Here is a 20644-nt window from a genome sequence, read left to right as displayed (position 1 = left end):
GACTGGGACTTCTCAGCTTAGAAAAGAGGAGACTGAGGGGGGGATATGATAGAGGTCTATAAAAGCACGAGTGGTGTGGAGAGGGTGCATAAAGAAAAGTTCTTCATTAGTTCCCATAATAGAAGGACTAAAGGACACCAAATGAAATGAATGGGTAGCAGGCTTCAAACTAATAACAGAAAGTTCTTCTTCACAAAGCAAATAGTAAACCTGTGGAACTCCTTGCTGCAGGAGGCTGTGAAGGCTAGAACTAGAACAGAGTTTAAAGAGAACTTAGATAAAGTCATGGAGGCTGGGTTCATGGAGTGGTATTAGCCAGGGGATAGAAATGGTGTCCCTGGCCTCTGTTTTGGAAGGCTGGATATGGATGGCATGAGACGTATGGCTTGGTCATTGTCTTCGGTCCATCCCCTCCGGGGTAGCTGGTGTTGGCCGCTGTCGGCAGACAGGCTACTGGGCTAGATGGACCTTTGGTCTGACCCAGTACGGCCGTTCTAAGCTCAGGGCTCAGGGTCGGGGGTCTCACTGGACCACCTTGATTTTCATGCAAACCTGCTCCTGGGTGGCCAGGCTGGCAGCTATCCTGCCCTAGATGGCCACTTTCCTGTGCCTAGTGCAGAGGTCGTGGATGAGGTCCACGATGTCCGCACTAGACCAGGCGGGCGCCTGCCTCTTGCGGCCCCAGGTAGGCTCCTGGGAGCCACCAGCCTGGTCCCGGGAAGAGGCGGAGGGCAGGGTGGCAGCGGGTGGCTGGTTCGTGCCGTGCCAGGTGCAGGGTCTGCTGGCTGGGTGCTGGCAGGCTTGCACCTGGCATGGGCACCGTAGCCAGACTGTGCCCCTTTAAGGGCTCTGGGGCCAGGAGGGGGGCAGAAGAGTTTCCCTGGTGGTGCCCAGAGTGGCCACCAGGGAAAGCTGGGGAGGGCTAGCCTCCCACTAGTTCGAAGTAAGTGGCTACACAGCCCTTAATTCGAACTAGGTGTTAGTCCTCATAGAATGAGGTTTACTTAGTTTGAATTAAGCGCTCCGCTAGTTTGAATTAAGTTCGAACTAGCGGTTTGTATGTGTAGCGCCTATCAAAGTTAATTCGAACTAACGTCTGTTAGTTCGAATTCACTTTGTAGTGTAGACATACCCTTAGGGAGTTGTTCCCCTGAGAGACAGATGATGGGTCTTTGAAACATGCACAAAAAGAGGAAGGATCTAGGCTGCAGACTGAGAAGCCTGGACATAAATTTAAGAGATGCCAAGCTTGAGGAGAAGGCTTGATCCCAATGTCATCTTATTACAGATTTGTATGTTAATAAATCCACATCTCAGGAAAGGGAGGAAATTGACTCTGCCTAAGGCATTGACTGTGTTTTAGCTGTGAAAGGCAATTGCATGGTGATCTAAGAGAATTAGCACTGTTGTTTCAGAGAAGAAACTCTGAATATTCCATAAATGATGGGCTTTAATAACGCATGGGGAACCTAGAGAGTTACCAGCAACGTTCTGTAAGATTTTTCAGGCTCTACATAAGCTGTATTCCTCACACATTGAGGGTACGTCTAGACTACATGCCTCTGTCGCCAGAGGCATGTAGATTAGGCTACCCGGCATAGGAAAATGAAGCGGCGATTTAAATAATCGCCGCTTCATTTAAATTTACATGGCTGCTGCGCTGAGCCGACAAACAGCTGATCAGCTGTTTGTCGGCTCAGCGCGATAGTCTGGACGCGCAGGTGTCGACATCAAAGGTATTTGTCGACCACCCAGGTATGCCTCCTGGGATGAGGTTTACCTGGGTGGTCGACAAATACCTTTGATGTCGACACCCGTGCGTCCAGACTACAGCGCTGAGCCGACAAACAGCTGATTAGCTGTTTGTCGGCTCAGCGCGGCAGCCATGTACATTTAAATGAAGCAGCGATTATTTAAATCGCCGCTTCATTTTACTATGTCGGGTAGCCTAATCTACATGCCTCTGGCGACAGAGGCATGTAGTGTAGACGTACCCTGAATTTCTTATGCCCATCCATTTAACAATTAAGCCATCCAGATCAGTCCCAGACAGCACTATCACTGTGTGAATTGCAGTAGCTGTGCCACAGGAGGATCTTCCTGCTGGCATGAGCAAGCAGCATTGCCACTGCTTTCTTTCAAGAGTTTCAGGAGTCTTCCTCAAAAGTGGAGGAAGCTTTGATCTGCAGCCAAGACTCTGAAGGAGATCCACAGGCTTAGGCTACAGAGGGGGTGAGCTGAATCAATCCCAGGTACCCTAGTCTATTGTAGGCCTGGGCAAAATATGGCCCACCGGCTGGATGCGCCCCACCAAGACCCTGGATCTGGCCCGTGGAGGCAGCGGGGAGTCCGAGGCAGGCGCCCCTGCTAGCCCCATGAGCTGTGCAGAAAAGCGGCTGCAGGGCTCCGTTTGTTTTGAAACTGGAGAGGAGGGGGGATGTTTTAGGAGCTGCCCCTTCCCTAGCACATTCCCATTGGTCAGTTTCTGGCAGAAACCAGCCAATGCAAGCTGCTTGTTAGCATAACAGGCAGCTAAGAAGAATAACGCCCTCTCTCCTGGGCTCAGTTATTCCTGAAGCAGATGGCCAGGCAAGCAGGCTGGTTGTCTGGGAAACATTTTAAACTCTGCAGGCAGGCAGGCTAACTTGGCAGCTGACAAATAAGTCTCTTGGTCACAGCCTTCTTCTGGAACCCCAGCTCTTTCCTGCCCCAACTCTGTGCCCACCCACACTCAACATACCCAAACCCTCTGTTCCCCTCTTATACCCATACCCCCTCCCAGACCTGGCACCCCAATCTCCTGCCCCAGATCAGTCCCCTTCTACCCTAAGTCACATCCCAAACTTCTGCACTCCAGTCCCCTGCCCTAGGTCACAATCACTTGCTTCATCCCAACTCCCTCCCAGACTTCAGTCTCCCTCCTGCACCCTAATCCCTTACCCCAAGCTCCCTTCTGCACCCAACCTCCATTCCAGACCCCGCATCTCCATTAATACCATGGAAGAGTGCAGCCCTTGACCACTTTCCAGAATCTTGGAGTGGCCCCACGTCAAAAATTATTGTCCACCCCTGCTCTATTGTCTTCCCAGAATACACTGCCCGTTTTTTGGCCTGCAGCATGGGTCCTTCAGAGCAGTGGGAGTTGCATCTACCTTGTACTGCTGTGCCCTGCACCCACAGAGGCCTACAATGAACTGGGCCCATGGAGTGCAATACAAACTAAGGGACAAAACCTGGACAATGAATTATAACACTAATCTATTGAAAATTAGGAGAAAGTGATGAACCAATAATTCTTCTTGGTACTTTGCTGAGTGGACAAAATTATGTTCCTAACAAACGACTTCACTTATTAAAAGAGACCTGCAACTTAATTAAAGGAAGAGGTAGATATAGGTGAAAGAGAAGTTTAAACCCTTGGGAAATAACATTTCTACCCATCTTTAATTAAAATAAAGTAATCCCCAAGCTAACTTTTCCAACACCGAAACTACTCGTTCTAGTACTGTTTTGCGTTTATTTTCTCCTATCAGCATTTACATGCTCATGTTCCGAACTTCTGAATGGGAGATTTTTAACTGAAAAAATGCTTATTAAATATGAAAAAAATAGCTAGTGCTGCTTTGTTTTGTCAGTGGCACAGAGTTTGGAGAGGGGAATAGTAAATGAACCCTTCCCTCCAACTTTTAATAATCTGCTTACATCTTCTTCTACATGGCCTGTATTCACACATCTTAAGTCCTCTAGCCAAGCCTTGTTAAAATGTAGCTGCCACCTCTTTTGTGATGAGATACTTGTGTAGGAGGCCTATGCAAAGCTCTCTGCATCACTTAAATTTGTAAGCTATCATTTAAGTGATGGGCAGAGCTTTGTGGAGGTCCTTTTCAACTGCAACGAATCCCATTATTACTGAATATTTTTATAGTAGCATCTACTCGCTAGTTCTGGTTCTGGTTGCATTTTCATTATAAATCCTGTTTTCAGGGATTTATAGTTAATCCATCTAAAATGCACACCCGTGTAGAAATTTAACTTAATAGTTCTTAGCCCTGGACTTTCATTACCTTGCTGCTGATCTCTAAATTTATTTGCTAGGTCTAAAAGGTTCATTTGATACCAGTGATTTATTATCTGCGCACATTCATCCTGGTTGGAGGATGGAGTTTGTTCGAAACTGAATTAGTTTTGAAAAGTCTTCTTGGGCTTCTTGGTACATGCATTTGTTACAGAAATTTGCATCTTAAGTCAGCTGAACTTTTAACCCATGCTCGTTTCACTTCATTGCTTCCTTTTCCCTCTGCAATGTTGTAGTCTCATTTCTGCTCTGAATATTTTCCCTTCCTCTCCTGGAGTAGTATTAATTAATTATAATACCAGGCTAGCTTGTTGTAGGTTATGTGCATGGTTATTACTTTACTGTGGAATTTTATTTTTATCTAGAAGGCTTACCTGGCTTTGCTTGGGTGCTTCAGGGCAGGGTGCTGAGGATTTGGGGGGGGGATGGAAAAGTCAGGGTTGGGGGAATGAGGAAGGACTCAAGGCAGGAGAGCTGGGGGTCTGGAGGTACAGGAGTCAGGCTTGGGGGTGAGGAAGAGCTAAGGTCAGGATGCTGGGTGCATTGTGTGGGGGTGCGGGAGTCAAGGATGGGTAGTGAGGAAGGGCTCAGGGCAGGAGAGTGGAGGGTGCAGGAATCAGGGAAGGGTGTTGAGATGTTGGGGAGCTCAGGGAACAGGGTTGGCCTGGCCAGCGGCTGGCTCCTATGGCCAGTGTGGGATTGGGCCACACTGGCCAGCTGGTAGCTGCTCCCCTGTGATCATTCTGGGGTAGAACTGTTCCCCAGTATTTGTTGCCCTCCTGTGGTCATTCATTTGTACAGATATCCTTGCTATCACTCCCGTTCCCTTTCTGTTTGATGAGAAACAGTCGCATTTGATGCATATCTCATTGTACTGGCATAAGCAAACCCTGACCTTGCTTTAAGTTCAGAGAAGAGGAAGCTGCATACCAAGTTTGATGGTTCTAGCTCTTACATTTAGGAGGAGATTTTGAACATAGACGGACACACACACACACACATACAAACTCTCTCAAATATATAGCAGATTTCTTAATACATAAAATATTTTGGCTGTTAGGTTATTGATTCCTTTAAAGGAATTTTTTGACACATTCAGATGTATAAAGCCATCAGAAATTCTTTGATTTTGTAATATATATTCCAGTTTTTCATAGGAATAGTAGAACATTATAATCCATGTGCATGACTGTATTCCTATTACATTACAGTCTGTATCATTGTCTCTTTCCATTTCACGCTATTCAAACTAATTCGTTTATCATCACTTTGGCAATATCATTTGTTGTTGTAGATTTCCCAGTAGGAGAGGATTTGTTTGTTTCTTTTTTTGAGCTGTCTTTATTCGCCCCATTTTGACAGTAGCCATGGCTCATTGTGTCTGTTTCTTGTTCAGTTTGTAAACGGATGCTCAAATGGCCTGTTGTAATTGTTCTAAAGAAACGCAACACCCAAGATGCTTTGGACATATTTCACTGTAATGAAGTCAAACGGTGTCCTTGGAACAGGCGAACAGAGGTTTGCAGATTGACAAGTATGGCCCATTTATTATAGTTTCCGTTTCAATCCCCCTGTTTGTGTTAGGGATTTTATGAAAGAATGGATGTAAGCGCATGTCCCTCAAAGAGACCAGCATATGTAATAAACGAGTCACTTTCCTCTCTTTTAAAAGACCTGCTGCTTCACTGCTGTGTTTAAGTGGATGAAACGGAGACAAGTCTGCCTCACTCTCTCCTGTAATGTCAAGATTTCAAGCCATTGCACTATCTTCCAAGGTTAATTCACTTACCTGGTACCATGAGTCAGAAAGGTTTGCAAATAACTGGATGAGCCCCTGCCTTAGGGTATGTCTACGCTACCACCCTAGTTTGAACTAGGGTGGTAATATAGGCAACCGGAGTTGCAAATGAAGCCCAGGATTTGAATTTCCAGGGCTTCATTTGCATAAAGCCGGGCCCCGCCGTTTTTAAATGTCCGCTAGTGCGGACTCTGTGCCGTGCGGCTACACGCGACACGGACTAGGTAGTTCGGACTAGGCTTCCTAGTCCGAACTACCGTTACTCCTCGGTTTCACGGGTAACGGTGAATGGGTAACGGAGTCCGCACTAGCGGACATTTAAAAATGGCGGCGCCCAGCTTTATGCAAATGAAGCCCAGGAAATTCAAATCCCGGGCTTCATTTGCAACTCCGGTTGCCTACATTACCACCCTCGTTCGAACTAGGGTGGTAGTGTAGACATACCCATAGGCAGTTATTGCATGCACTCTCCTCCCAAGTATGTAGGCTACAAAATGAAAAGGAGTGTTAAAATACAGAGCCACAAAATAACATTGCAGTGTCTAAGCATTAAAATTTATTTAGTCTTAAACATCTTCTTCTGCTTTATTATCCTGTTTCTCAAGCAATCTGGGGCCAGTTCCTGCTTTCACTGATCTCAAGGAGAATGTTGCTATTGTCTTCAATGGGATAAGCTGTAACCACGCTTCTGTTTTCAGAGTGGTTCCTTGTGGCCAGACCTCTCTCTGTGGTGGCCTTCCTTCCTTCTCCACTTGGGATGACTTAATTCCCGCAGTCAGTTCACAACAATAAAGGCCATCACTGCAATCCAAAGGGGATAAGGGCTTAGTTGATAAAGTTTGATAAACTCAAGATAATTAAGGCCAAAGATGACTGTGAAGAATTATAAGGAGATTTCACAAAGAGGGTGACTGAGCAACAAAATGGCAGATGCAACCTGAGCCCTTCACAAACTGTCAAATAGCATGCAGTTAGCTCCTTGGGTGTCTGTGCATAGCTGCAGCCTGATAGCACACCCTGGCTTCCACCAGCCTTAGTCACTAGAGGGGGACTCACACATGCGCTCCCCATCCCTCATGCTTCTCCGGAATGTGTGTTCTGCACTGTGCAGCCCTCTTCTGGATAGTATAGATATTGGAGGTCTGTTGCCTCTGTAAGGGTCAATGTCTGAGAGTTTGCTACTTTAAATGGAGTTACACACACCATTCACTTGAATCACAGCAATGCATTAGTTTTGATTAAAGAATATAACAAGTTCATTTAACTACAAGGAGATGGATTTTAACTGAGTTCAGGTATAAGGTATTAAAGTCAGAAAGCGTTATAAGAGAACTACAGATAAAATGTTTAAAAGAATCTAAATCTGGTTCAAGGTAAGACTCTTGCCGCATGTTCCCAGCAACAGTGCTGACCAGATTCTCCTGTCTGATCCCCTACCAAAGTCTAAAGGTTGGTTCCTTTGTCCTCTCAAGTGAAAAGGTGAATGAGAGAGAGAAAATACTTTGATGTGTTTGCTCCTCAGTTTTATAGTCTCGTCCTCCTTGAAGTGCATTCATCTTAGGAGTGCCCCTCAAAGCAAAGTTTATTCAAAGGTGACATGGGGCCTGGGGGTAAAGGTGCCCCCATGTTCTTTCATCTCCATCGTCTATGCTGAAATGCAGCTTTGCCTTGTCTCCCTTTTGCTGTCTCAAGGACCTTTTATACCGTATATACTCGAGTATAAGTCGATCCGAATATAAGCCAAGGCACCTAATTTTACCCCAAAAAACTGGGGAAAAGTATTGACTCGAGTATAAGCCTAGGGTAGGAAATGAGGCAGCTACTGGTATATGTAAAAAATGAAGATAGATACCGGGTCTAGCCCCGGAAGTCGGGGCGAAAGCTGCTCCTGTGCCCCTGGTCTGCTGGAGACCGTCTCCAGCAGACCAGGGGCACAGGGAGGGTTCCCGCGCTTCTGAGGCTTTGCCAGAGCAAAGCCTCAGAGGCGCGGGACCCCCCGCGGCTGCGGCTTCAGTCCGGGAGCCTGTGGTCTGCTGGGGACGGTCCCCAGCAGACCACAGGCACCCAGATTGAAGTGGCAGCAGCAGCGGTTCCCCGCGCCTCTGAGGCTTTGCCAGAGGCGCGGGACCCCCCCGCGGCTGCGGCTTCAGTCCGGGAGCCTGTGGTCTGCTGGGGACGGTCCCCAGCAGACCACAGGCTCCCAGATTGAAGCGGCAGCAGCGGCGGTTCCCCGCGCCTCTGAGGCTTTGCCCGCCTCAGTTCTCGAGATGCTGACTCGAGTATAAGCCGAGGGGGGGGCATTTTTCAGCACAAAAACTGTGCTGAAAAACTCGGCTTATACTCGAGTATATACGGTATGTCAATTGAGGTAAACACACATTTGTTTGTTTAAAATAGGCTTGCTTGGCCCCTCCTCTCCAAACGGAGCTGGGTGGAGTTGGGACATATGTTACCAACATCATACAGAGGAAATTCATAATTTGACATGTAATGTTGATACATACATTTCACCATGATATAGTTGAGGAACGAATTATTACTTTTGAAATGAGAACCTCACAAGGCAAGACACTGGGCTAGCTGGATCATTGGTTGGACTTGATATGGTCAGTCTTCCATTCTTATGAGGCATTGCCACAGCATGCTGCAGCAGAAAAAAATAATGGAAAACAGCCAATAGTTCAAGTCATAAAGACATAGCAGCATTTGCCTTCTCGATGAGTTTACATTGGTCACGTTAACAAGTTAGCATGATGGGTTTCATTCTGCAAGTTGCTGAGCGCTGCTATAAAGCTCAGAGGCCCCTTCAGCCTCGCAGAATCAGGGATGCTCACAGAATCAACTCTGTCGTGAAAATATTAGTGTAGGGCCACCAACCCAAGATAGACAACTCCAGCCACATTTTATGTTCTTAGCCTATATAGGCAACTCAGTACAAACTATATGTTGTTAGCAGTAATATCTGGAGTGTCTCTATAGAACTTTCCATTGTACCTTAACAGAACAAAGTGCTCCTTGTCTCCATGGGTGCTGCCACATCCCCTGGTTTGAAGTGGTTTCCGTTATATGCAGGGTTGACAGTTTGGTTCAGTGGCTCTGAGCCCCTCTTCTAAACAATTGTTCCAGCCTCCCTCCTCCTCTCTCTGAAAAAGGAGAAAACAGTAAATGCTACACAAAGACACGGTGGTGCAAGCGTTTAGAGCAGCGTGCCAGGAGCTTTGGCTTCTATCACTGGCTTAATGTCTGACCTTTGGAAACACATTTAATCTCATTTTCTCCAGTATCTCAGTTTATCTCCTCACTGTCTCCGTGTGCACCTCACCATCTTTCATATCTGCCTATTGTATCTTCTCTTTTACTCAGATCAGAGATGGGAAATCTAAGGTCTGCAAGGCTCAGAGCTTGCCCCGGTGAAGGGTGTGTGGAGCATGAGTTTTGCGGGCCAGATCCTAGCAAGCAGCAGTCTGCATCTGGCCCCTACAGGCTCTGCCTGGGGGCGGGAAGAAGTGACTTGGCACAGCAGTGCAGGGAAGCTCTGTCCTTTCACTCGCTTGTAGTCTCCATCCCCATAACTTCTACTGGCCAGGAATTATGGCCACTGGGAGCAGTGAGGGGGGTGATGCCTGCAAATGTAAGGCCATGCAGAGCCACCTGTACCTCCCCACCAGAAACTGCACCAGGTAGGTGCCCCCATACCCAGCTTCCTGCTGCCCATACCCAGCACTCCCATTCTTCTCCTGCACCCCACCTTCTGCCCCAAACCCCTCACCCCTAGCCCCCCTCTCACACCCTCATTCACTCAGACCCTGCTCCTGTACCCTCCCTCCCACCTAGCCTCTGCACCTTCAGCCCACTCCTGCCCGGCCCTTCATCCTCACCCCAGCCTGCTCCCTGGCAGATCCTTCCACTGAACCCCTCATTTTTTGCCCCATGCCAGAAAGTAGGGGGCCCCACTAAGTCTGCTAGCCCCAGACTCCCCAGAAGAATTAATGCAACCCCAGGGGTAAGCTTTGAGCCTTGGGTGTCCCTCCCTCCTTTTTTCTGCCTCTGAGGTGGGGGCCAGGTCAATGAGAGGTTTTTGTTTGTGGTTTTTTGGGGAGGGGTTGTTGTTGTTTTGTTTTCCACTTGTTAGTGGCCCCCTCTGATATTTCTGTGGGTCAGTAACTCTCATCCCAAAAAAGGTTTCCCTCCCCTGACTTAGATTGTAAACTCTTTAGGGCACCGCATGTATGTTTGCGCAGTGCCAAGCACAATGGGCCCCTGACTTGTAGAAGCTAGCACAATAGCAAATGGCAATAACAATAATGCTACTCATCTATAAACTGGATAGCTGAAGTCAGTTGCAAAACTCCTAAGGACTTTAATAGGAGGAGCTTACGCCAGAGCAGGTTTATCTTGAAAAATGCTCCCATGGACTTTGATTTGGACTAAGGGCACTCAGAATTCTGCAGGATTGTGCTTTGGTTCATGAAGGGCCTACCGGAAGCTCTATTTTTTTATTTAATACTTCTGATTTTGCTGCTGATTTCATCGTGCAAATGCAGCGTCGCACAGTGCTGTATTTCAGTTTCTCTCTGTGATTACTACTTAGTTTTCATAGCAAGTCATTCTGGCTGTGGCACTTTCCCTCCCATAGACCTTTTGGAGGCCTGGAGACCAGTTGCCAGAGAAGAGTGCCTCTGTAACCTTCCTTTGGAATGCTGCATGCGGAAGTTTTTGTTTTCGCCTTCTACGTATGACTTGAGGGCTTTTGGGGGAAAAACCTCTATGTTTATACTACTGATTAGCATGAGGATTTCCAATTACAAGCCCTTGAGTCATTTCCCATTAAAAAATTGTTTAATAACTGCTCTTGGGCCCTCTACCTCATGAGTCAGAAATGTATGACTGCAATATGCTCTCCAATTGTTAAATGGGGGAACCAATCGCTCTTTTTTGTCTTCTTTTCAGAAGAGCTTGGCTTTGATTTGTATCTGTGCAAATGATCATATGAAATGGCATAATTTTGTGTGATTTTGAAGGTGATGAACATGAAAATGTATTGAATTCCTCTTGAAAATCTTGCATTCTCACATTCTGTGTTGTATAAAGGCTATCTGAAATCCAGCAGTAACATTAGCTATAATAGTCTCACTGTATTTCTCACGTGCCAAGTAATTGGTCCTTTTATTTTTCCTTGCTAGGAAATAGTTGAAAGGAGGCAGATAATAAGGACTTATGCGCCACACCTTCCTTGGCCTAGAGATCTGACTGTAGCTCTGTTAGGTTCACTTGCTGCATTCCCGATAGCTCTGCAAAAAGAGTAACTTTGTACTTGTCCTGTAGCACCTTATAGACTAACAGATGTATTGGAGCATAAGCTTTCATGGGCAAAGACCCACTTCGTCAGATGACATGCATCTGACGAAGTGGGTCTTTGCCCACGAAAGCTTATGCTCCAATACATCTGTTAGTCAATAAGGTGCAACAGGACTCCTTGTCGCTTTTGCAGATCCAGACTAACATGGCTACCCCTCTGATACTTTGTACTTGTCAAGGACCCTGTTTTTGCCTAGAAAGCTCTTCTTAAAATTTTATAAATTAATATGCTGAACTTGTTTCTGCTGCTTTCCTAATTTCTATAAGGACTGTGTAGCCGTTACTGAAATATTATCTGCTATCGGTAATTGCCTGTAGTTTGTAAAATTCTATTCCACATAATCTCAGACAGCAAAACTTGAGTATGATTGTTCTTACACAGGCAAAACTCCTGGGGATTTTAATGGGAGTTTTACTTCTGTGGAGACAGAGGGCTCAAAGCCCTCATTTGTATCTAATTTTTGAAGCAATCCTGTCATGTTCTCAGTATCAATATACATCAGAGGGAGGGAATTTTCAGCTCCTCTTAATTTCACACTATAGCTCTCAACATTTATGCTATTTACATCAACAAAACCACCAACCCACATAGTTTGTGCTTCGTGCGTACATTCGCCCACTATCTAAAAATTGTACACCTGCTGTGGTTTTACTTTGGCATCACAGAACTGTAGCTTTCTTTTTAAAAGTATTCCTGATCGTAAAACATATTCTTAAATGGTGTAGAAAGTGCAAGACATAAGGACTCTGTAAACTATATCAATATAAAGAAAGATAAAATATTGTATTCAATAAATACTTAAGAAGTTAAATAATTAAAAACTGTTGAGACCTAAACCTGTCATGGCTTCAAAGGGAAACAAGGAGGTATGTCTAAACTGCTTGAGCAACAATGATCATAAACACTACTCAACAAAGTGTGCTTGCTAGTAGTTTTAAATTCCCCATTATAGTTATATTATTTAATGAAATAATCAATGTCAAATGGTTGCAGAAGCTTCTTATAAGCAAAGATTTGTATAACAGTAAATATTAGAACTCACAATAATTAATACTATCTGTGCATTATGCTGTGAGTTTATAGGCAAAGCAGGAAGAACTCTGCAGATGAACTGAGACGAGTTTATTTTAGAAATAAGAACATAAGATCAGCCATACTGGATCAGGCCAGAAGTCCATGTAACCCAGTATCCTGTCATCCCACAGTGGCCAATGCCAGATGCCCCAGAAGGAGTGAACAGAACAAGTAGTCATCATGTGATTCCTCTCTTGTCACTCATTTCCAGTCTCACAAACAGAGGCTAGGGACACCATTCCAGCTAATAAGTATTGATGGACCTAACCTTCATGAATTTGTCTAGTTGTCTAGTTTTTTGAACCCTGTAAAGTCCTGGTCTTTACAACATCCTCTGGCAAGGCGTTCCACCTGTTGACTGTGCACTGCATGAAGAAATACTTCCTTTTGTTTGTTTTAAACCTGCTAACTATTAATTTGATGATCTCTAGTTCTTATGTTATGGGAGCCAGTAAATAACTTTTTCCTTATTCACGTTCTTCACATGGTCGTGTTTTTATAGATCTCTCTCATAACCCCTCCCCCCAGTCTCCTGTTTTCTAAACTGAAAAGTCCCGATCTTTTTAATCTCTGTTCATATGGCAGACATTCCAGACCCCTAATCATTTTTGTTGCCCTTTTCTAAACCTTTTCCAATGCCAATATATCTTTTTTGAGCTGAAGCGACTACATCTGTAATAAAATGTTATCTGGAGAAAGGAAATATTAGGGACTAAACAACAAGGGCTCAAGAATAAGGTAATTCTTGAACGATTGAGCAAATGAAAAAGTTTGGTTCTGAATGTTCTGTGGCCTTTGCATTCATTTATTCCTTTCTTTAAACCATTCTTGTACATATGCTGATAATTGGCAACAAGTTTACTTGTGATTCACCATTAAATAATAAGCTCCTATGTAGGTTTATTTCTCTGTTTGTTTATACTTTCTGTTAATATGTTTCTGGATCTTCACCCACCTACCTGTCATTAGTCAGAGCTGTTAAGAAATGAATGTGCAGTTCATTAATTAACTCCTCCTCTTTCTCCACTTATTTCTGAACTATCAAATTGTTTCTGGCTAGTAGAATCAACCACATTGCTATTTATTTGATAGTTTTACTGAGTTGCAGTAGTCTGCCATTCCACTTAAATATTTTGATTGTGATGATAAATAAGGTCATGTCTTGACATTTTTTCTGTTCAGTCTCCATTACATTTTAGTCTGCTTTGTTGTTTTGCTTACAAAAATATTACACATTGTTTTAAAAACTTCTGATGAGATGCTGAGTTTGTCTGGATTAACAATTTTTTTCATATTTTTAAAATGCCTTTGTTTTTAATTATGCATTGGCTTTTTGCCTACTAAATGAATTGAATGCTGACTTCTTGACAAATGGACCAATTTTATGGTTTCATGATGGTTTCACTCTGAGGAATCATTTCACTGCCTTAAAAAGGTGAAATTTACTCTTGTGCTTTGGGCCAGTACAAGATCTATGTACTAGAGCTATTTAAGGCTCCCAAAATAGGCCTTAAAATGGTGCCAGAGGCCTTTTGCTCACTGTCTCTCTGTATGGGGAGAATCGCACTCTTAAAGACAACAGTGCCTATAAGAGATTATATGTTCTGCAACCAAAGGCTAATACAGCTCCCTTATCTGCCACAGCAGAGACTCACTGGTAGACTTTGTCAAAAAATCATTTCCCCACTACCCTGAGCATTCTTGTACAGGGGATGAAATTCTGCTTGTCAGAAAGTACTCTGACCAGTTCTGCTTGTCAGGCAGCAGAATGGACACAGGGGGAAGCATGCATGGGGTCTGGTAGATCCCTTCTGTGTGCAAGCTTCTCTGCATATCAGCATAGAAGACATGACTTAAGTGGTCAAACATGGAGGAAAATGTCATGGAAAATTTAACCTGACATTTTTCAGTATATTTCTTGGAATTTTGAAGTCAAAGCTACTGAGCAGTCTTCAGCTGCCAGTCAGAGATCACAGAATCATAGAACACTAGAACTGGAAGGGACCTTGAGAGATCATCAAGTCCAGTCCCCTGCTCACATGGCAGCACCAAGCATCATCTAGATCATCCCTGATAGACGTCTGACTAACCTGCTCTTAAATATCTCTAGTGATAGAGATCCCTAGGCAATTTATTCCAGTATTTAACTAGATGAACTAATCAGTCTATGGGAGCTGAAAAGAAGGAAGCTGAGCAGAGCAATGATACTGAGTTGCCTGTCAGATTGGAGATGGATGGGTCTATCTGATGTCAGTCACACCTGTAATAATTTGCATAAGAAGTGTATTGCGGGGCATACCTCAGACTGGACCCCATTAAATGTGTTTTCTGCTAGTGTTCTGATCAGAGATCTGTGATGTCTAGGGAGCTGGACTTTTTGGCTAATGCCATATCATTCAAAGGCAGGTTTGTTTTGTTTTGTTTGTTTGTTTTCCAGAAAGGAAGGGGAGAGTTTAATTTACCAATTGAGACAGACTTTGTAGCAAAACAAATCCCAATTTCATTATTGCTACTGTTGCAAAGACAATGTTGCTTGGTTTGGGGAAGAAGAAGGCTTCTCTGTAATAAAATAGCCATTGCTTGCTCAGTTGCTACTACTTGAACCAGCTAGTTGAATTTTCAAATCAAGTGTTAATGTATATCAGATTATTTCAAACAGGTGTGTGTGAATCACAGACACACAGAGCCATAGGTGTTTTACAAATAAAACTAGAAAATGTCTGGAATACAGAGAGCCACGTTGATTGGGTTGGTTTGTTTACTCCCTTCCTAAAACAAAATAACAACAACCTGCCAGCCTTAAACAACAGAAGGTGATCTTGGCTCAGTTAAGTGTAAAAGAACTTGACCCATAACAGTACTCTTAAACTATGTCTACACTGTGATCTGAGGAGTGACTCCAACTCTAGGCATGCCCGAGATAGCTTTATTTAAGTAACATTAGCAGTGAAATTGAATCAGCAGAAGCCCATCCAGGATTCTGGGTATGTGCTTGAGCAGTTAGTTTGTGCTGCCAGAGTTGCATTGCTGCTGGAACTAGCCAGCTCAGAGCTAGTCCTGAGGTACTTACAAGTGCTGCAGTCACACCTCTGATTGCTGTGTACACATCAAGGTCTACCCCAGTGCCGTAACTAGCTAATTTTGCACCAGAGGCAAGAATATAAAATTGCACCCCCTCGTATGCATATATTCATAGTAGTTATTTAGTAGAAAAAGGGAAAATAAATAAATAATAATAATAACACAACGTTTATTTATTATAGTTATGAGATCTGCATAAACAATCAATTAATAAATGTATACATATAATTATAAAATATCACCATGTCAGGTACTATTAGGTATTTGTTTATAATTATACTTTGCACACTTTTAATGAGGCAAACTCATCAATAATTGCATTGAAATTAATATTATTTGCTACCTCGTGTTCTATTGATAAGATGGACATATTTGATGATCTCTCCTGACCCATGGATGCTCGAAGGTAGTTTTGAATTCATTTTAGTTTACTAAAACATCTTTAGCAAGAAGCCACAGTCACTGCCTTGTCCCCTTGGTTTGTGTAGCACATTCAAAGCACTTGGCACAGGTGGCTCAGCAGCATGGGCTCCAGTTTTTGGAGGGGAAACCAGGACTACAACAAGCTAAGGAGCTGAACCCCCAACCCATAGAACCCAGGGATCATAGTTCCCAGACACCCAGCTCTAATCATCTACTCCTAAAGTCTAGAGCCACTCCCCTGGCAGAGGTGAGACAAGACCCAGGAGTCCTGGCTCCCAGCCTGACACCCCCACCTCACCCCCTGCTCCTCTACCCCTGTGCAGGGCAATCTGAGCCCCTTCTCCCCTGGCCCTGTGCCTGGGAACTGCACTAGGGCACCTCAAGGTGGCGCTTGGCGCTGCTGAGCCAGTGCCCACCCTCCCATGCTGCTCAGAAGCAGCTGACGCGCTGGGCTGCCACCAGGGCTGGTGACTATTGGATTGTGGAGTGGCAACATGCAGCCTGACATGTAAACTGTGGGCCAGGCGATGCTCATGGGCGGGGGAGGGAAGTGGCGCTGTCTTAAAATAAGTAGCTGTCTTAAAATAATTAGTTTTCTATATTATTTTTCGGTGCCCCCTCAGCTATGTGCCCGAGGCAAGTGCCTCACTCTCCTCGCCCTTGTTTTGGCCCTGGTCTACACTTAAAAAATTAAATTTACCCTGCTCTGTCACTTGGAGGTATGAAAAATCCATACTTCTTAGTGATGTTGTTAAATTGTCCTAACCTGTGGTATAGCCAGTGAGAGGTTTATGAAAGAATTCTTGTGTCAATCCAGCAACCCCTCGGGGAGGTGAATTAGCTGCAGTGACAGGACAGTCCCTCCTGTCACTGTTGTGAGGTGCTACACGGAAGAACTGCAGCTGTGCCACTGCAGTGCTTTAAATGTAGGCTGAGCCTAAGAAACATCAATGCACTTTCCAGAATTCATGAAAGGCTACATTTTCATGGATTGTCTATTACGTGTCTCTCCTTTGTCTCCAAGCTCCTCATCCATTACAGTTCACTATCACTTCACAGACCCCAATTCTTCAAAGGCTGACCCACATGCAGAGTGGGGCTCCCCCTCACTGCACTCATGTGGCCTGCTCCTGAAGTCAGAAGGAACTTTCTCATTAATTTTAGTTTGAAGAGGATCAGGATTTTCAGCACTCTTCCTTTGCTAGAGTGTAAGTGGTGTCATACTGGCTTCTGAATGTTTATCATAGAATAGAATAATGGAAATTCAAACTGGAAAGGATCTCGCTAAATAATCTAATCCAGTCCCCTGCTCTGAGATAGGACTAAGTATTATCTAGACAATCACTGACAAATGTTTGTCTAACTTGTTCTTTAAAACCTCCAGAAATGAATTTTCCAAGCCTTCCTAGGCAATTTGTCTAGTGTTTAACTATCCTGACAGGAAGTTTTTTCTAATGTCTAACCTAACTCTCCCTTGCAATTTAAGCCCATTCATTGCTGCTTCTCCTGCCCTGAGTGTACAAGAACAATTTATCAAACTTCTCTTTATAAACTTTATGTTCTTGAAGACTATCCCTGAAGAACCCAGTTTGTAATCCCTTCCAGCGGGACTTTAAACCATTGATAACTGTCTGAGAATGGCTATCCAACTTGTTATACACCCATTTTATAGTAGACCTATGTAGGTTGTATTTCCTTAGTTTATCTATAAGTACTTGGTGATGGTTTGGGTCCTCAGTAGTGTTGACAGATTTAAAGTTTGTGTAGACAGAAAATACTGGTTCAGAAATTTCAGCAGCATTGAATTTCAGCAGCATTGATTTTAGTTAGACACAGCTACATTTCTGTTGTGGAGGGCTTGATTGTAGTTCTAAAAACACTGGATTATGACATAGAAATCTGGATTACAGGTTTCATACATTGGATTTTTTGCTGCTGCGAGCTAGACTGATATTTGTTCAAGTCCATCATTATTCAGTTGAAGAGTGTGATGCTCCTGAAGGGAGAAAATATTACCTTGCAGAGTTCTGTTGGCAATGAGGAAATTACTGTTGCTGCCATGAGCTAATTATTTTCAAATTGCTAGGGCTATGTTCCTACTGCAGAGACTAAAATGGAGTGTTGAAGACCTCCTCTTTACTGATGAGAAGCCCTTAATTTTAGCAGGTAGATGCTGGTAGGGAAGTTTGTCCTGCTGTTTAAGAGAAATTGGTAGTTTTGAAAAGAGATTTTTCTTGTGTGTGTGTATTGGACCTTCAAGATGCTGGGAGAAATCTTAAAGAAGGACTTCCTGAGGCAAACTTTAAATACTGTTGCAACAACAGAAAATCCTACTTAAAGGCTAATTTTACCATCCTCATGAAAGAAAACTGACTGCTGTCATTGGGAGTTGTGTCTGTTTTTAAGGACTGCATTCTCAGTCTCTATGATGTCTGTTATTTGGTGTCAGGAATTATTGCTCTGTAAAGGGTCAGTGATATAAAACTACCTTCTACATTTACAAAAGATGAGAAGGGTGAGTAAGGATGTTTGAGAAAGGAAAGACACAAACTCCTAAAATATAAGATTACAAATACTGCTTCAGGGGGAAATCAATGAGAGGCAAATAAGATGGAGAAAAGAAGAATTTTTTTAAAAAGAGAAAAATAACTTGAGATGGAAGAGTTGCAAGATTGGTGGCTTTCAAGGAAAAATGAGGGGGAAACTAACAGCATTTAGTAACATTTGCTATGTTAAATGCTAACCATTTAGCATTTACTAACAATAGCAGTAAGTCATAGATCAGTTATACTTTTACAGTAGATTTAGAACTACAGCTGGGCAAATAACTTTCACTCATTAATTTAGTTGATGGATTTTTTCTTGCTTTTCAAGTTGTGAATCATCTGGGAACAGATCAGTTTTCTCAAAGGTTATGTGTTGTTTGAAATTATTTGCCAGATATAATTTTGTTCTCTTATTGTGGCTGTGTATCTTAGTTGTCCTTTGACTTGTTTGCAATCAGGTGGAAAATGTCAGTGGTTCAAAATGTAAGTTGTTTTAATTGGATGAGCATAATTTTTACAGACTTCTGCTGTGAGAAGGCATAAATATAAACCCTAAATTTACTTTCTGCCAACGTTTGCTTAAAAGGAGCAATGAACATAGCTGAAGTGAATTCATTAAAAAAAATTCAAATGAATATTCATAGGTTTTGTTTTCCACCACAGAGATCGTTCTTATTAATTACTGGGAGCCAGTCAATGGAACCATGCTGCTTTCCACCAGCTAAGAATCTGGCCCTGTAGACTGTAACAAATATATGTACTGCGTCACATCATCATTTACTTTTTCAAGATGTTTGTGTAAAAGCATAAGGGCTTAAATGCACTGTTGTCTTCTGCCACGAGAGGGCAATGCCATAGCAGCCCCAGAACAGACCAGCAGAAGTCAGTGGCAGGCATTATGGGAGCATAGAGAAAGAAACACAAATGTATCCTATTATTATGTACGAAGTTATAGAAAAAGGAATCTATACTGAAAAAGGATTGGGGAAAAGCAAGGGTTAGATACAGAATAAAAGAAAAAAAGTGGAGAGGACAAAAAAACAGAAATATGAAAATAAACAGTCTGACAGCATTCATTTCCTAGCAAAACGTAATTCTCTGAGCTAAATTTTCATTTTAATGCTGCAAGACAGATTAATCTGTGGTTGTAAAGGGAAAGGGACAGACTTTGCTTTGTTTCACAGGCACACAAGGATTTATAACCTGCTACCAAACTAGAAGATTGTAAAATTCCTCTTGTATTTTCTCCCCAGTATTATGCTAAGCAATGTTCCACTATCAGTTAGTTGATTATGGAAGAATTATTGGTTTTGAGTAAGCTTTGATTTATTTTTGAACAAGATATAGTGAGAAAATGTTAATCAAATCTTTAACATTATTTAAAATTAATTTGCAACTCATTACCTTTTCATAGTTCCATAGAAGAATTGCTGTTTGCAATGTCTTTTAGCTAGTGACTCCATATCAGAATGCTTAGTCCATATTATTGTTCTTTCAAATATAAGATTTTTTTTTTCCTTTACCAAAGTTTTGCTTTTTTTTAAATCTAACTTTGTATGGGAGGGACTCAGAAAAACATCTCAATGAAGCCATATCTCTTTTCTTTCTATTTTATGTAACTTGTGTAACTAAATGGATTCTTTCAAAAACTGAATAAATGGCTAGCTCTGAACAAGAAGGGGGTGGCAATCCAGAGGTATCCTTGGGCTTCAGAAGTATCTGCTCTGTCTAAATTATATTTCCTCCCCTGCTTCATGCTTGCCCAAGGGGACCTATATCAGCAGCACTTGCTCTGATTGTGCAAAGTAGCTGTGCCCAAAGCCATGAAGGAACATGAGGGAATTCTTGCTTCCCCTTACTCCTTTGTGCAGGTTTATATAATCCATGTGATAATTTAACCAAAATCAATTCATTCTGATAAAATCCTAGACTGAGAACCTGTATTATCAGGTATTTGGCCCAGAGCAATGTTATTGTGAACTTATTTTTAATCCCTCAAAAACAAATAAAATGTTGGAGAGGTCCAGACATGCCCCTCTTGCAATTCTGTGCAAGTTGGTGTACTTCTAATAACCAGCAGCTATTTATTGGCTCTAGTCCAATGGATAGCTAGTAGAAGTAGGTAGATTTCTGTTCTACTAGTAAAAGACCAGCTTCTGCCACTGGTTTGAAAGAGTAGGCTTTCGCCCATTCTTAAATAGCTGAATATCCAATTATTTTAATAAGGCAAAAGAAAAAAGATTGTTATTATGTAAGAGACAGCGAGCAAGTGAATAGTATACTGAGAC

General features: G+C 43.0%; 1 long non-coding RNA gene across 3 annotated transcripts in view; it reads left to right on the top strand.

Annotated features, from left to right (window-relative positions):
• LOC142827298 (uncharacterized) overlaps positions 1 to 20644 on the top strand; it is a 205472-nt gene that overhangs the window by 62904 nt on the left and 121924 nt on the right. Inside the window, exon 1 of one of the 3 annotated variants that reach the window (XR_012901953.1) lies at positions 9080 to 9553. The exons of 1 other annotated variant lie outside the window; for it this stretch is intronic. This is a non-coding gene — a long non-coding RNA (uncharacterized LOC142827298). Of the gene's footprint in view, positions 1 to 9079; positions 9554 to 12653; positions 13045 to 20644 lie in introns of those variants that run through there. One more of the 3 variants, XR_012901954.1, reaches the window with a different exon arrangement.

This window comes from Pelodiscus sinensis, chromosome 2 (genome assembly GCF_049634645.1).
Source record: "Pelodiscus sinensis isolate JC-2024 chromosome 2, ASM4963464v1, whole genome shotgun sequence".
Taxonomy (NCBI): Eukaryota; Metazoa; Chordata; order Testudines; family Trionychidae; genus Pelodiscus; species Pelodiscus sinensis.
Note: the sequence above shows the minus strand (reverse complement) of the source record. Positions and strands in the feature narration are given on the sequence as shown.